We start from the raw sequence: 18,626 nt of genomic DNA, 5'->3' as shown, positions 1-18,626 counted from the left end.
GATGACAGCTTTGCACACTCTTGGCATTCTCTCAACCAGCTTCATGAGGAATGCTTTTCCAACAGTCTTGAAGGAGTTCCCACATATGCTGAGCACTTGTTGGCTGCTTTTCCTTCACTCTGCGGTCCAACTCATCCCAAACCATCTCAATTGGGTTGAGGTCAGGTGATTGTGGTGGCCAGGTCATCTGATGCAGCACTCTATCAATCTCCTTGGTCAAATTGCCCTTACACAGCCTGGAGGTGTGTTTTGGGTCATTGTCCTGTTGAAAAACAAATGATAGTCCCACTAAGCGCAAACCAGATGGGATGGCGTATCACTGCAGAATACTGTGGTAGCCATGCTGGTTAAGTGTGCTTTGAATTCTATATAAATCACAGACAGTGTCACCAGCAAAGCACCCCCACACCATCACACCTCCTCCTACATGCTTCACTGTGGGAACCACACATGTGGAGATCATCCGTTCACCTACACAGCCCTTGGAACCAAAAATCTAAAATTTGGACTCATCAGACCAAAGTACAGATTTCCACAGGTCTAATGTCAATTGCTCGTGTTTCTTGGCCCAAGCAAGTCTCTTCTTCTTATTTGTGTCCTTTAGTAGTGGTTTCTTTGCAACAATTCGACCATGAAGGTCTGATTCACACAGTCTCCTCTGAACAGTTGATGTTGAGATGTGTCTGTTACTTGAACTCTGTGAAGCATTTATTTGGGCTGCAATCTGAGGTGCAGTTAACTCTAATGAACTTATCCTCTGCAGCAGAGGTAACTCTGGGTCTTCCTTTCCAGTGGCGGTCCTCATGAGAGCCAGTTTCATCATAGCGCTCAATGTTTTTTGTGACTGCACTTGAAGAAACTTTCAAAGTTCTTGAAATGTTCTGGATTGACTGACCTTCATGTCTTAAAGTAATGATGGACTGTCGTTTCTCACTGCTTATTTGAAATGTTCTTGCCAAAATATGGACTTGGTCTTTTACCAAATAAGGCTATCTTCTGTATACCACCCCTACCTTATCACAAAACAATTGATTGGCTCAAACGCATTAAGAAGGAAACAAAATCCACAAATGTCCTTTTAACAAGGCACACCTGTTAATTGAAATGCATTCCAGGTGACTACCTCATGAAACTGGTTGAGAGAATGCCAAGAGTGTGCAAAGCTGTCATCAAGGCAAAGGGTGGCTACTTTGAAGAATCTAAAATCTAAAATATATTTTGATTTGTTTAACAGTTTTTTGGTTACTACATGACTCCATATGTGTTATTTCATAGTGTTTATGTCTTCACTATTATTCTACAATGTAGAAAATAGTACAAATAAAGAGAAACCCTGGAATGAGTAGGTGTGTCCAAAATTTTGACTGGTACAGTACATATATATATTTCTATATTGTGTGTATACAGGACTGCTGACTCTCCACAGAGTGCATACTTATGGAAATGTGGTAAATACACAGACCAGGGACAACACTGTCTGTCCACAAAACAACACGATCTCTGTAGAATACCACAATAACTGTGGGAAGGTGGCGACTGTTCATCCAGATTTGAAGTAAAACACACCCAAAATATGTTGCACTTGATATTTCTACAGCTGCAATATTTTGTAGTTGTTTTGTGGAAGTTTGCACACTGTTTTCTGTTTTCTGGACAGAGGATGTGGCCCACGGTGTTCTAGACTGGGAAGGAGGGAGCAGCTCTTCTCATTGGGAGTGGAGAGCCAGAGGGTTCTGTAAACTCTATAAGGGAACATATAGTATCTATACCATGATTACACATCTGTACATGTTCACATTATCTAGGGGTTCATGAGGGAAGTCAGACTGTAGAGTAGAGAGCAACGGTCCTAAACAGTAAACATTGGAGTATATACGGTTTGCCACAGTAAAGAGTGAGATACACCACTAAAGAGTGATATGATGAGAATAGTGCTCTTGTACACACACATCATATATAGTACAGGCATGCACACGCTCGCAAACCCCACTCCTTTCTCTCTTCTCTTTCTAAGAAACCTAGAGAGCAGACAGCCTGTTAGACTCTCTACCCTACACCCTCTAATTGAGTGGGAAATGACTACTCAGAAGCTGGATTTCTCAGTTTAACATCTCAAATCCAGTTTACAGTAGTCTGTAGTCACACTGTACTGAGACATGCCTCCCTAATGCAGCACCAGCCGGCACAGTCAGTAATTAGGAGTGGAGAGAGGGAGAGAGGGAGTGCGATTCCACAGCGTTTGAAACAGAGAGGAAGAAACCGACATCAGAGAGTATTACAGCCAGAATTCAGGCGCTCAGAGGATCTTTCATGTAGCCCTGCTGCTGGCTAAAAACTTCTGCTGGCTAAAAACTGCTGTGACGTTATGAGAAGACAGGAGACTGTTCTGGAGCTGACTTCTATAGACACATGAAATACTTCTCTCTGGCTAACTGCTCTTTATCTACAAATGAGACTGGGGGAGAGGACTGATGAGAGACTGCAGAGCAGAGCAGTTTAGTACAGTGCACTGGCAGAGCAGCAAAGGTCTGTACACAAACACACACACACTTCAAAGGCACAGCCTCATTGAGGCTCATTTGAGCATCTGCAGCCTAAGCTGGCAGAGGCTAATACAGGGAGACACACATACGGAAATATACCAGAACTGTTCCAGCACACACACACTGGCTGTCATTAAGATCTAGCAACACACACAGTCACACAATGTACACACAGTCACACACATGTACACACAGTCACACAATGTACACACATGTACACACAGTCTCACACATGTACACACAGTCACACAGTCACACATGTACACACAGTCACACAATGTACACACAGTCACACACATGTACACACAGTCACACAATGTACACACATGTACACACAGTCTCACACATGTACACACAGTCACAGAATAAAGTGCATGCACACATACACAGACATACAGTAGACTCTCTCATTGAGCAATACAGACACACATCAAACATCCTTCTCAGTGCTGGTAGTAGCAGCGGCAGATTGATGAAACAACTGCATCTCTCTGCTGTCTCCCTCCCTGCCAGCACACTGATAACTCTACACACCTCATAGGACTGGCATATCAAAGGCTCACACATGTCACTCAGTGTCTAAGAGACACACCCAGACCCACATATACACAGTTCAGAAGCAGGGTGTCAGATCATTTAGCTAACCAGTCACCCTCAGTTACCTGCTTTAGAATGTAGACACAAACTCACTGGAAGATGCAATATATTTACCTTCCTGCTCATCTTACTCTACTTCCAGGGTCATCTCTGTTTTAGGTGAAAGGTGGTCCATCAATACATTGGAATGATTTACACCTGATCTGAGAACGCAGCTCTACTGCACAGCAGGGAATTCTGTCTGAGGGAGACAACAAGATATGTACACAGCAGAAGGAGAGAGAGGGAGAAAGAGAGAGGGAGAGAGTGTGTGTGTGTGTGTTATCTTCTTGGTGTTCAGCTCGGCCCTCCCACTACATGACCTTTTTACCCGTGTAAGAGATAAGCCTGATGAGATTAGCATGCTAGACATTAACATGCAGAACCACCCACCACCACTATCTATCAGAGATACATAGAGAGAAGAAGGGGAATGGGCTGGAGACAAACACACACACACACACAAACAGACACACAAACAGACAAACACACACACACACACACACACACACAGACAAACACAGACAAACAGACAGACAGACAGACAGACAGACAGACAGACAGACAGACAGACAGACAGACAGACAGACAGACAGACAGACAGACAGACAGACAGACAGACAGACACACACACACACACACACACACACACACACACACACACACACAATCCCTCCTGACATGTACAGTAGCCCAACAGATGTGTATAATCATGTACATTATAAATAATAACTGTACATTTTAGGTGTCGACCAACCAATGGCTCTTTCTGTTTGTGTACTAGTATTTGTCAATGTAAATCCTGATTCTGATATACATAGTTTTACAGAGTTGACAGAGAAATGACTGGTTTTCTTGGGGTTGGTATGTTATGTTCCTATCAGACAGAACTGAGCACCACACTGGTGGGTGGAGAGGAAAGGGTTAATTGAGTGTAAGCCAAAGCAACTGTCCCTGAGACATCCCATAAATCACCAGAACTAAACGGGGAAAGGAAAACACTTTCACCATCACTTCAGCAATATAGTAGAAATGTGACAAACCGAAGTAGCAGGGTCCTAGCCAACAAGATCTTTTCCAGACCACTTAAACACACAAACCCAACCTCTGCAATCTCTATGCTTTAAGAGCTGCAATAAACAGGCCCTAGATCAGCAGCAATAACCTGACCATGTCTGGCCTGGACCATCACTGCTCTGGAAAATAGTGCCGGATCACATTTATGTCTTCCAATTTTCAACAGAATGAAAATATTTAAAATGTACTTTGGAAAGTATTCTGCAATATTTAACTGTTGAACAGCCACTCTTCAATGTATTGAAAAGCAAGGTCAGAGAGAAGGGAGATATTGGTGTTGAATCATTACAGGGTAACTATACTGTATCTCAGAGTTGTTCGGCGTTGTTTTGATAGTATAACATGTTACTGTGGTGATCTCTAACCATGTCTAATCACTCTGTGCTTGTACAGTACAGCAATACTATATGATCCATTGTGCTATTTGTTAGCATAGGACTAATGTACCAGAAAGAGAAAAAAAAACTGTTTTGTTTCTGCCTCATCAAGGTTGGGCTCTGTCATTCTGTCATACGAGTGTTCTCTGTTAATATGCGTGACCCTTTTCCCAGACGTGTGTATTTATGACATTGACCTGTAAATACACCCAGTACTGTAGAGCACTCTGTTCTTGGCCCAGCCCGTCCTGTCCTGTACAAAGGAACATGTAAATAGCAAACAGCTATGCATGCTGACAGTCTAGCACTTCTTTCAGGTACTTTTATAATCCCAAACTTCTCATATGGCATGTGCTGAAAATGATCTATGAACAAGTCAAATAAAAAGAGAATAATAAAAAAGAACCAATATGTCAGACGATGACATCCTGGACAAAGTGTAAAGTCTTACAGTTTTCTTACTCTTGTGGGTGGTTCACTTCTGTTCTTTTACCTGTCGTTCTGAATGTGTTCTGTCATTCTGAATGTGGTTAAACCACTCTGGTCAAGGTTCTGTTCAGTTGTCTTGGTGTGTGAAGGGTTGAGGCAAAGCAGAGAGGCAACCTGTGTGTTAACAACTAAAGCCTCGTTAAGAGTCTGTCCACATCTGTCACAGGGCAGCATAGTCCTCTCTTGTTGTGACGAGAGCAGACATGACTGGCCCTGGCAACACACACAGGGGGACACTGATTGTGATTTAGCAGTGTTCTGTTTTAAGGAACTAGAATTGGAACTAGGCTATATAACAAGCTTATATGATAGGATGATCACAGAGGATAGTATGAGCAGTAAAAGAGACTTGCCTCAGCTCTAGGATCCAGTCTCTCTGAACTAACAGTCTCACATGAAGGTCTATCTATGCCATGATGGAGAAGATGGGACTCCAACAGGACTTTGTGCTTTTGTTGATCATTTAGGAATGTTTATTTCCAACCCCATGGTGTTCACAATAGATGGAAGTATCTGATTTTTAATCTGTGCTAAAGATATTTCACATTTAATAAATGATCATTGTAACAACAACACGTCTGCTGGCTTGTCTCTGGCCCATGTTTGTGTAATAGAGAGCGACAGAGCGAGTGAGAGTGAGAGAGAGGAGAGAGAGAGTGTATGTTTATACTAGCCCTCAGCGGCGCTAGCCTCTGCGAGCCGACAGCCCATCTAAGCGTGCCCAGCCCAGATGTGAGGGGAATCCTGGGTAACGTGGTCCACTCAGATAAACGGACTGGCCCTCCATTCAGCCTAACCAATCAACCGGAAGGAGAGGGATTAACACCACAAACACACCAGCACACCTCTAAAAACAACACAATGTTCACCCTCATGACTCCACAGTCACCCCCGTAACCTCAGCCCCCCCTCCACACACACACACACACACACACACACACACACACACACACACACACACACACACACACACACACACACACACACACACACGTATAATGCTGTTCTTGCCATTCTAATGGGAGAGCCCTCTAAGGCACTGGCCTCTGCTCCTCAGTATGTATTACATTCTATTAAAAAGCCATCATTAGCCCCTAGGCCTTCTGGGTAATACAGGGAACTGGGCGGCCTGCTCCCCAGAGGGGCATTAGGGACAGGATGGAGAGACCACACACCTAACCCTGGTCCCCCCTGTCCCCACATCACATCTCTCCATCTGAAGAACATTAGGATAGAGAATGGAGACCACACACCTAACCCTGGTTCCCCCTGTCCCCACATCACATCTCTCCATCTGAAGAACATTAGGATAGAGAATGGAGACTACACACCTAACCCTGGTTCCCCCTGTCCCCACATCACATCTCTCCATCTGAAGAACATTAGGATAGAGAATGGAGACCACACACCTAACCCTGGTTCCCCCTGTCCCCACATCACATCTCTCCATCTGAAGAACATTAGGATAGAGAATGGAGAGACCACACACCTAACCCTGGTTCCCCCTGTCCCCACATCACATCTCTCCATCTGAAGAACATTAGGATAGAGAATGGAGAGACCACACACCTAACCCTGGTTCCCCCTGTCCCCACATCACATCTCTCCATCTGAAGAACATTAGGATAGAAAATGTTATTGTTCACCTAATACTTTTTTTGCACTATTGGTTAGAGCCTGTAAGTAAGAATTTCACAGTAAGGTGAATACCTGTTGTATTCGGCACACGTGACAAATAAACTTTGATATTATTTGATTGATTTGAGAATGGAGAGAGTGTACACTTTCAATCCCCGATACGTCATACATCTAACCTCTCTGTCACCACACTCCACCATCTCTGCCTCACCTCCAACTTCTGCAATGTGTGTGTGTGTGTGTGGGGGGGGGGTAAACAAAAGGAGGTAAGGATGACAAAAGAGTAGGGAAGAAGGGGATGAAGGGATGAGTCGATGAATCATTCAAGGGGAAAACGATGGAAATGAGAAGGACTTGGGCAGCAACTGTGAAACTATCTCCTCTTTATCTTGGGATAGGACTTGTGAGGTGATGGGCTCCAGCTAATTATTGTCCCCTAATAAAAGCAACATATGCTAACACAATAAAAGGCCTTATTGGACAGCTCTTCATTAAAGAGGGGCAGTAAAGAGAGAGGGGTTCTGGCACAGGGAGGAGATTAAAAGGCCTGGTCTGAATGGGAGAATAGGAGTCTCTCTATATAGTGGGACTATGGGGGCATGTAGGACTATAAAACAGCTGCATTAAACAAGAAGAGGACTGGACGCTTTATTGGGCGTGATCTCTTTCTCTCTGTCACTCCCAGTCACTCCCAGTCACTCCTCCTTACTTTCTCCCTCTCCCACTTTCTCATTTCATCTTTCTCCATCTCACTCCCTCTCTTCCCCACATTCTCATTTCATCTATCTCCATCTTTCTCTTTCTCACTTCCTCTCCAACCCACTCTTCCTCACCTCTCTCCTAAGCAGTGCCGCAACGCGTTTGATTTTAGCGCAAACGCTGCTCCTTCGTGGAATTGCTGTGCGCGCTCTCTCACTATTAAGCATGTAAACACATTGGTCAGAGAATGGCTGGCTGGTGGCTCGGCGGGAAAATGGTTTAAACCTGATCTAAAAACAGCCCTATAGCCGTCTAGCCTTATTACAGTGAGATTTCACATGCACTGCATTCGTTGCCTTCCCTTTAGACAGCATAAATAAAACAGGATTGGGTGAATAACTTGAAAATGATATCCATAAGCCTACTAATACATGAATTAATTAAAAACATACACATATTTAATAGAATAAACAGGAAGAGAAGTTATTTCAACCTTGTAATAATGCATTTTCTTTCAATTTGCTCTATTGAATCTAATTATCAATATAATAAAATGATATTTCCTTGAAAAGTAGCCCTACAGCCTACTCAAACATCAATATTGGCTTTAGCAAGGCACTGTGCAGATTCAATCATTTTCAGCACAAGGAATTGTTTTAGGATTCATTTTCAGCACGTGATGATGAGTTTTTTAGGATAAGCTAGAGATTCTACACCGCTGTTTGTCGGCAGCACACTAAATCTTTCCATCCATTGGAGGAGCATGTTAACATCAGAAGCCTCCTCCCTAAGTTTGTTTTACTCACTGCTTTAGCACACTCCACCAACCCTGATGTCCTTGCCGTGTCTGAATCCTGTCATAGGAAGGCCACCAAAAATTCTGAGATTTCCATCCCCAAATACAACCTTTTCCGTGAAGATAGAACTGCCAAAGGGGGAGGAGTTGCAGAGATAGCCTGCAAAGTTCTGTCATACTTTCCATCCAGGTCTATGCCCAAACAGTTCGAGCTTCTAATTTTAAAAATGAATCTCTCCAGAAATAAGTCACTCACTGTTGCCGCCTGTTATAGACCCCCTCAGCTCCCAGATGTACTCTGGCCACCATATGTGAATTGATTGCCCCCCATCTATCCTCAGAGTTCGTTCTGTAGGTGACCTAAACTGGGATATGCTTAACACCCCGGCCATCCTACAATCTAAGCTAGATGCCCTCAATCTCACACAAATTATCAAGGAACCCACCAGGTACAACCCTAAATCCGTAAACATGGGCACCCTTATAGATATTATCCTGACCAACTTTCCCTCCAAATACACCTCTGCTGTTTTCAATCAGGATCTCAGCGATCACTGCCTCATTGCCTGCATTCGCTATGGGTCAGTGGTTAAACGACCACCCCTCATCACTGTCAAACGCTCCCTAAAACACTTCTGCGAGCAGGCCTTTCTAATTGACCTGGCCCGGGTAACCTGGAAGGATATGGACCTCATCCCGTCAGTCGAGGATGCCTGCTCGTTCTTTAAAAGTAATTTCCTCACCATCTTAAATAAGCATGCCCCATTCAAAAAATGTAGAACTAAGAACAGATATAGCCCTTGGTTCACTCCAGACCTGACTGCCCTCGACCAGCACAAAAACATCCTGTAGCGGTCTGCACTAGCATCGAATAGTCCCTGTGATATGCAACTGTTCAGGGAAGTCAGGAACCAATACACGCAGTCAGTCAGGAAAGCAAAGGCTAACTTTTTCAAACAGAAATTTGCATCCTGTAGCTCTAACTCCAAAAGGTTTAGGGACACTGTAAAGTCCATGGAGAATAAAAGCACCTCCTCCCAGCTGCCCACTGCACTGAGGCTAGGTAATAATGTCACCACCGATAAATCCACGATAATCGAGAATTTCAATAAGCATTTCTCTACGGCTGGCCATGCTTTCCTCCTGGCTACCCCAACCCCTCTCTTTCTAAAATTATCCACAGCCATTGTTGCAACCCCAATTACCAGTCTGTTCAACCTCTCTTTCGTATCGTCCAAGATCCCTAAAGATTGGAAAGCTGCCGAGGTCATCCCCCTCTTCAAAGGGGGTGACACTCTAGACCCAAACTGTTATGAACCTATATCCATCCTGCCCTGCCTTTCTAAAGTCTTCGAAAGCCAAGTTGATAAACAGATCACCGACCATTTCGAATGGACCTCAGCCACGCTCAAGGTCCAAAACAATATCATAACCTCCATCGATAAAAGACAGTACTGTGCAGCTGTCTTCATCGACCTGGCCAAGGCTTTCGACTCTGTCAATCACTGTATTCTTATCGACAGACTCAACAGCCTTGGTTTCTCAAATGACTGCCTCGCCTGGTTCACCAACTACTTCTCAGACAGAGATCAGTGTGTCAAATCAGAGGGCCTGTTGTCTGGACTGGCAGTATCTATGGGGGTACCACAGAGTTAAATTATCGGGCCGACTCTTTTCTCTGTATATATCAATGATGTCGCTCTTGCTGCGGGTGATTCCCTGATCCACCTCTATGCAGACGACACCATTCTGTATACATCTGGCCCTTCTTTGGACACTGTGTTAACAAACCTCCAAATGAGCTTCAATGCCATACAACACTCCTTCCGTGGCCTCCAACTATTCGTAAACGCTAGTAAAACTAAATGCATGCTTTTCAACCGTTCGCTGCCCGCACCCGCCCGCCCGACTAGCATCACTACTCTGGACGGTTAAATCTAGAATCGGCTTCCTATTTCGCAACAAATCCTCCTTCACTCACGCCGCCAAACATACCCTCGTAAAACGGACTATTCTACTGATCCTTGACTTCGGCGATGTCATTTACAAAATAGCCTCCAACACTCTACTCAGCAAACTGGATCTATCACAATGCCATCCGTTTTGTAACCAAAGCCCCAAATACCACCCACCACTGCGACCTGTATGCTCTTGTCGGCTGGCCCTCGCTACATATTCGTCGCCAGACCCACTGGCTCCAGGTCATCTATAAGTATATGCTAGGTAAAGCTCCACCTTATCTCAGCTCACTGGTCACGATAACAACACCCACCCGTAGCACGCGCTCCTCCAGGTATATCTCACTGGTCATCCCCAAAGCCAACACCCCCTTTGGCTGCCTTTCCTTCCAGTTCTCTGCTGCCAATGACTGGAACGAATTGCAAAAATGGCTGAAGCTGGAGACTTATATTTCCCTCACTAACTTTAAACATCAACTATCTGAGCAGCTGCAGCTGTACATAGCCCATCTGTAAATAGCCCATCCAATCTACCTACCTCATCCCCATATTGTTCTTATTTACTTTTCTGCTCTTTTGCACACCAGTATCTCTACTTGCACATCATCACTCCAGTATTCATTTGCAAAATTGTAATTACTTCGCTACTATGGCCTATTTATTGCCTTACCTCCTCACGCCATCTGCACACACTGTATATAGACTTTCTTTTTTTCTATTGTGTTATTGACTATACGCTTGTTTATTCCATGTGTCTCACTGCTTTGCTTTATCTTGGCCAGGTCGCAGTTGTAAATGAGAACTTGTTCTCAACTAGCCTATCTGGTTAAATAAAGGTGAAATAAAAAAATAAAATTAGGCTATAGTGATCGGCACCAACAGCCTATGTAAAACTCTGTATCAATAGGCTGTCAGTTGTATGAAAAGGAGACGGAAATGTGACTGACCTGCACTGCATAGCTTGGAAAGTGTCCAGATGACTGGGAGCTGATTGGCCAGCAGGCTAGGTGTGAATGTTCTGAAAGTTTAATTATTGTTTTTTAAATAATTTTTTTGTACTTTTACAAAATAAATTCTCCCAAATGTCATGCTATCCCATTGGTAATTACAGTCTTGTCCCATTGCTGCAACTCCCCTACGTACTCGGAGAGGCGAAGGTCGAGAGCCATGTGTCATCTGAAACACGACCCTGACAAGCCGCACTGCTTCTTGACACACTGCTCGCTTAACCCGGAAGCCAGTCGCACCAATGTGTCAGAGGAAACACCGTCCAGCTGGCGACCGGGCGTCAGGTTGCTGGCACCCAGTCCGCCACAAGGAGTCACTAGAGCGCGATGGGACAAGGAAATCCAGGCCGGCCAAACCCTCCCCTAACCTGGACGATGCTGGGCCAATTGTGCGCCGCCTCACGGGTCTCCTAGTCACAGCCGGCTGATACACTGAAATCTTAATTGTAATCAATTATGAATATAATAAGAAACCCATCGACCCCTTAGGGGCCATCAGCGGGACAAAAGTCTTGCTTAGTCAATGAGATGGTCCACTATTTAGGGCAGCGGCGCTTTATCAAATGGTCATATTGATGTTTTAAGCTACACCGTGTAGTGAAAACAGTTTATATCCAAAATGATGCTTGCGATTGCAAAATCGAATGCTTCTGACTGATAGCACACGATACAAAAAGAGCCAAAGTAGCGTAGTACATTCCACAAAAAGTATTGCTGGACAAAAAGACACATATGCGTCTCTCTCTCTCCCGTTTTCACTTCATTCACTTACTCTCTCTATAGGAGTAGGATATTCAGTGCCTTCAGAAAGTATTCATACCCCTTGACTTATTCCACATTTGGTTGTTACAGCCTGAATTGAACCCATGATAACAATGTGAAAACAGGATTTTTGAAATATTCACAAATGTATTGAAAATGAAATACAGAAATATCTAATTTACATAAGTATTCACAACACTGAGTCAATACATCACCTTTGGCAGCGATTACAGCTGATAACCATTTTCAAGTCTTGAAATTTACAAGCAGTTTTAAGTCAAAACTGTAACTCAGCCACTCAGGAACTGTCTTCTTGGAAGCAACTCAAGTGCAGATTTTGCCGGTGCTTAGCTCCATTCTGTACATTTTTTATCCTGAACAACTCCCAAGCCCTTAACGATTACAAGCATATCCATAACATGATGCAGCCGCCACTATGCTTGAAAATATGGAGAGTAGTACTTAGTAATGTGTTGTATTGGATTTGCCCCAAACATAACACTTTGTATTCAGGACAAAAAGTTAATTGCGTTGCCACATTTTTTGCAGTATTACTTTAGTGCCTTGTCGCAAACAGGATGCATGTTTTGGAATATTTGTACTCTGTAAAGGCTTCCTTTTCACTCTGTCAATTAGGTTAGTATTGTAGAGTAACAACAATGTTGTTGATCCATCCTTAGTTTTCTCCTATCACAGCATTTAAAATCACCATTGGCCTCATGGTGAAATCCCTGAGTGGTTTCCTTCCTCTCTGGCAACTGAGTTTGGAAGGATGCCTGTATCTTCGTAGTGACTGTTTGTAATGATACACCATCCAAAGTGTAATTAGTAATGAATAACTTCACCATGCTCAAATGGATATTCAATGTCAGCTTTTTTATTTTTACCCATCTACCAAAACCTCCCTGGTCTTTGTGGTTGAATCTGTGTTTGAAATTCACTGCTCGACTGAGGGACCTTACAGATAATTGTATGCGTGGGGTGAAAATATGAGGTAGTCATTGAAAAATCATGTTAAACACAAGTTATTTAGGCTTGCCATAACAACACATTTCAGCTTTTTATTTTTAATACATTTGTTAAAAAATCTAAATAAATAAAAAATCACTTTGACATTATGGGGTATTGTGTGTTGGCCAGTCACAAAAAATATATATTTTGTCAATTTTAAATTCAGGCTGTAACACAACAAAATGTGGAAAAAGTCAAGGGGTGTGAATACTTTCTGAAGGCACTGTAATTGTATTTGGACCAGAGATCCAGAAGGCAAAAGCATCAGAATACACCCATCTCAATCAAGTCATTCTGTCTCATTGTTATGGTAACTACAGCCTATTGGTCCATTTGGAAATGGAACATAGTCACAATGAACAACAAGCAACAATACGGATGGGATGAGGATTTATTCAACTATGTATATGCATTCAGACTGTCAAGCAATGGACAATATGACTTATATGATGGAATATGAATTGATATCGAAAGTATCAACAATAGAGGAAACCACCAGGCTATTTGGATGACAATAATATTGATGTTATAGTAGATATTATAAATTAAACGTTTTAATCCAGTGAGCAACCCCTGTCCCTCCTTCTCTCCATTCTCCCTCCCTCCCTCCCTCCATCTCTTTCCTTTCCTTCCTTCCTTCCTCCTCCGTAGTTCTCTCGCTGGAGGTCATCAGAGGAGTGCTCTGGTTTAAATAAGGAGGCAGATTTGGCCCATTAAATTCTGCTAGTAATTATATTAATTTGGCAGGGACGTGTCATTTTCACAGGAGAGCAACTAGCACAGCCATTATCTCACTCACACTCACACACACACACACACACACACACACACACACACACACACACACACACACACACACACACACACACACACACACACACACAGTAAAGAAACTAGCAGTAACATTATGAGTGTCCAGAGTTCTGTTAACAGGACCGATCAGTGTGCCCTTGGTCATCACGGTTACCCGAACATACTTATATCCCTCCCTTTCTCTCTCCTCCTTTTCCCTTCGCTCTCTCCCTTTCTCCTCCAGTCTGTGTCTCTGTGTGTGTGTGTGTGTGTGTGTGCTGCGTGGCCCTGCTCTGACAGTATAATACCATATGACTAGTAGAGCTTGTCTAACTACTTAACACCTTTTCACCAGAGTAATGAGGGCACTGGGTCTGGGCCCCACTGTGTGGTTGTGACTGTGTAATGGCATTGCTGGGTTGGTACTGCGTGTGTGTGTGTGTGTGTGGTACAGGGTGGCGAGCGTAGGGTTTTGGTGTTGGGATTAAGTGATGGCAGGCAGTAAGCAGAAAGCTTTGCATTTAGAGTAGCAGTCACCACAGAACACAGAGACTAAATAGTTCCTGTTCCATGGCCCAACACCACTCCCCTCAGGTCTACAGTCCTCTGAAACAACCCACAGCCTCGCCTGCATTCATTCCATTACACGCACACACTGCAGACTCCCCGTGCTCCTGTGTGTGTTCATGTGCTCCGGTGTCTGTGTGTGTGTGCGCATATTCCCGAGCTCCTGTGAGTGTGTGTGTCAATGCTAACCCCTCTCTGTGCTGCTGGCCGGGTTGAATGCGGTGTGAATAAATTAGTGCTGTTCAGCTCCTCCATGTAATTATGCTGCTGTCAGGACTAGGCCTCTCCTCAACATTCATTTTAATAAAGTTGGCCTCATAGGTCACGGACCACAGGTCACCTTCAGTGACAGCCCAGGGGGCTCGCTCTCTCGCGCCTCTCTCGAAGACACACACACACACACACACACACACACACACACACACACACACACACACACACACACACACACACACACACACACACACACACACACACACGAGACAAGTACACAGACATACACACTCTTGCACACAGGCACGTAAACACACCCTTCACCTGTGACTTACATGAGATGGACAGAGAAGAATGGGAGAGGAGAGGAAGAGAAGGGAATGGCAGAAGGGAGGAAGAGAGAAAAAGAGAAACAGAGTTGAAGGGGAGGGGCTAAAAGGAGGAGAGAAAAGCGGTAAATGATCGAGGTCAAAAAGGAAGAGGGAGCAACAGAGGAGAGGAGAGGAAGAGGAGAGGAAAGGAAAGGAGAGGAGAGGAGAGTGTAAGGTGAGAAGTAGGAGAGGAGAGGAGAGGAGAGGAGAGGAGAGGAGAGGAGAGGGAGAGGAGAGGAGAGGAGAGGAGAGGAGAGGAGAGGAGAGGAGAGGGAGAGTAGGAGAGGAGAGGAGAGGAGAGGAGAGGAGAGGAGAGGAGAGGAGAGGAGAGGAGAGGAGAGGAGAGGAGAGGAGAGGGAGAGGAGAGGAAAGGAGAGGAAAGGAGAGGAGAGGAGAGTGTAAGGTGAGAAGTAGGAGAGGAGAGGAGAGGAGAGGAGAGGAGAGGAGAGGAGAGGAGAGGAGAGGAGAGGAGAGGGAGAGGGAGAGGAGAGGAGAGGAGAGGAGAGGAGAGGAGAGGAGAGGGAGAGAAGTAGGAGAGGAGAGGAGAGGAGAGGAGAGGAGAGGAGAGGAGAGGAGAGGAGAGGAGAGGAGAGGAGAGGAGAGGAGAGGAGAGTGAGGAGAGGAGAGGTAAGGTGAGAGGAGAGAGAGAGGAGAGGGAGAGGAGAGGAGAGGAGAGGAGAGGAGAGGAGAGGAGAGGAGAGGAGAGGAGAGGGAGAGGAGAGAGGAGAGGGAGAGAGAGAGGAGAGGAGAGGAGAGGAGAGGAGAGGAGAGGAGAGGAGAGGAGAGGGAGAGAGGAGAGGAGAGGAGAGGAGAGGAGAGGAGAGAGAGGAGAGGAGAGGAGAGGAGAGTGTAAGGTGAGAAGTAGGAGAGTGTTCCTCTTGGCCAGATGGCTGTGTGTAGTGTCATTTGTCCTGCTGCTAACACTTACCTTTGGACGTGTGTGTGTGTGTGATTGTGTGTGTGTGTGTCTGACTTATTAAGTCAGTTTCATAAGATGACATCAGTTGTCATGTATATACTGAGCTGTCATCTACCTTTATACCTGACAACATATCCTTCCATCCAGTCAAATCAATCTCATATTGACAGCTGAATGTCGGTGTGAACAGAGATTGATGTCCAGGTACTTACCTCCTTTTCTAAAGGCTGAAACTCTACATGCTGACTGAAATTCACCTCAACTATCTTAACTTGAAAACACTGCAAAAGCATCAGGAGAAAGCACACACATACACACACAAGCCAGTGCGGTCTCTCTGTTGATGTGGCGGTGACTGTTACCGTGGTGATGCTGTTAATTAGCTCCAGCGGTGAACCGCTATTTCCCGCGGCTAGGCATTGTTACCGTCAGGTGTGCAGGGTCCTATGACACCACTATGTCTCAAGGACACATCACATCTCTATCTCCCTCTATCTCCCTTTCTCTCTATTTCTATCTCCCTCTATTTCTATCTCCCTCTATCTCACTCTCTCCCCCTTTCTATTTCTATCTCCCTCTCTCCCCCTTTCTCTCTATTTCTATCTCCCTCTATCTCACTCTCTCCCCCTTTCTATTTCTATCTCCCTCTCTCCCCCTTTCTCTCTATTTCTATCTCCCCTCTATCTCACTCTCTCCCCCTTTCTATTTCTATCTCCCCCTCCCCCTCTCTATTTCTGTCCCCCCTCTAGCTCTCTATTTCTATCTCCCTCTCCCCTTCTCTATTTCTGTCCCCCTCTCGCTCTCTATTTCCATATCCCTCTCTCTCTCTCTCTATTTCTGTCCCCCTCTCGCTCTCTATTTCTATCTCCCTCTCCCCTCTCTATTTCAGTCCCCCTCTCGCTCTCTATCTCCCTCTCCCCTTCTCTATTTCTGTCCCCCTCTCGCTCTCTATTTCCATATGCCTCTCTCTCTCTCTCTATTTCTGTCCCCCTCTCGCTCTCTATTTCTATCTCCCTCTCCCCTCTCTATTTCAGTCCCCCTCTCGCTCTCTATCTCCCCCTCCCCCCTCTATTTCTGTCCCCCTCTCGCTCTCTATCTCCCCCCTCCCCCTCTCCATTTCTGTCCCCCTCTCGATCTCCCTCTCCCCCTCTCTATTTCTATCTCGCTCTCTCCCCCTTTCTCTCTATTTCTATCTCCCTCTATCTCACTCTCTCCCCCCTTTCTATTTCTATCTCCCTCTCTCCCCCTTTCTCTCTATTTCTATCTCCCTCTATCTCACTCTCTCCCCTTTCTATTTCTATCTCCCCCTCCCCCTCTCTATTTCTGTCCCCCTCTAGCTCTCTATTTCTATCTCCCCCTCCCCCTCTCTATTTCTGTCCCCCTCTCGCTCGCTATTTCTATATCCCCCTCCCCCTCTCTATTTCTGTCCCCCTCTCGCTCTCTATTTCTATGTCCCTCTCTCTCTCTTTATTTCTGTCCCCCTCTCGCTCTCTATTTCTATCTCCCTCTCCCCCTCTCTATTTCTGTCCCCCTCTCGCTCTCTATTTCTATGTCCCTCTCCCGCTCTCTATTTCTATGTCCCTCTCTCTCTATTTCTATCTCCCTATCTCCCCTCTCTATTTCTATGTCCCTCTATTTCTATCTCCCTTTCTCTCTATTTCTATCTCCCTTTCTCTATATATCTCTCTCTCCACCTCTCTATTTGTATCTCCCTCTCCGACTTTGTCTCTCTTAACTCTGCTTTCTAAACTGGTTCCGGCTTTCTAGTTTAAGATTAGGCAGTGGAAGTTTCAATGTAGAGGAAGATATAAGCTGGCTATTGAGGAAGCCAATGTATTCAGAATGGGTTTGCTGTCAGTTCAAGCATACAGCCATTTTGAAGATATCTGTAAGTGTGTGTGTATGTGTTTGTGTCTGAGCTAACCTTGTATTCCCACTCCTTCCCTCTCCCCCCAGTAAACTAGTAGAAGTGTGTACCCTTGCTGTGCGAGGTGACTTTGCCTGCCTGTGTAATGCTTACAGCAGCATGCTTTGTTAGCTGCAGGTAATTTATGAGAGGACTGTGCTGATGGCCTGATACGATTGGCTGCCCACACTGTCTCCCTTAACACACACACTCACACTATGAGAGAAAACACTCTTACTGTAATCTATCAGAGTCTAGAACCCACTATGAGTCTGTAGAACAGAGAACCAAAAGTGAGGCATGAGATGATAAGAAAGAAACATGAGAAATTGGGGCGGGAAGCTAGAAAAAACAAGGTATGTAGTGGGAGGTAGTTGTTCTGGATTGGTCTCTCTCTCTCCCTACAGTATCTCTCTCTATTTCCCTCTTTCTCCCTATTGCATTACAGAGTGACAGTCCATTCATCTGCGCCCCAGCAGCAAGAACATTTAGTTAATTACATATTTTTAACACCTCCTTATTAGTTCACTCCATTGTGTTTGGGCAGGCACCGTGAACCGTGTGTGTGTGTGTGTGTGTGTGTGTGTGTCTGTGTGTGTGCTTGCCTATTACTTTCTCCATTCAAGAACATAGTGTGCTACTGCCCTTGGGAAAGTTGAACCTGGTAGTGTGATGGTCTCTCTGTCTCTCTGTCCCTTTACTGAAACAAGAAGAGAGACTTGAATCTGGTAGTGTGATGGTCTCTCTGTCTCTCTGTCCCTTTACTGAAACAAGAAGAGAGACTTGTGAAGAGTCTAAAGTGTCTTCCTGCTGCCTCATCAGAAACTATCCTAGTCTGAAAGACCAAACCAGCCCTTCAGGTGTC

At 44.9% G+C, this 18,626-nt stretch overlaps 1 pseudogene; it reads right to left on the bottom strand.

Annotated features, from left to right (window-relative positions):
* Positions 1 to 18,626, bottom strand: part of LOC106561268 (WW domain-containing oxidoreductase-like) — a 289,940-nt pseudogene that overhangs the window by 1,824 nt on the left and 269,490 nt on the right.

This window comes from Salmo salar, chromosome ssa17 (genome assembly GCF_905237065.1).
Source record: "Salmo salar chromosome ssa17, Ssal_v3.1, whole genome shotgun sequence".
In the NCBI taxonomy this organism is placed as follows: domain Eukaryota; kingdom Metazoa; phylum Chordata; class Actinopteri; order Salmoniformes; family Salmonidae; genus Salmo; species Salmo salar.
The sequence above is the reverse complement of the archived record's forward strand: the minus strand, read 5'-3'. Positions and strand labels throughout refer to the sequence as shown.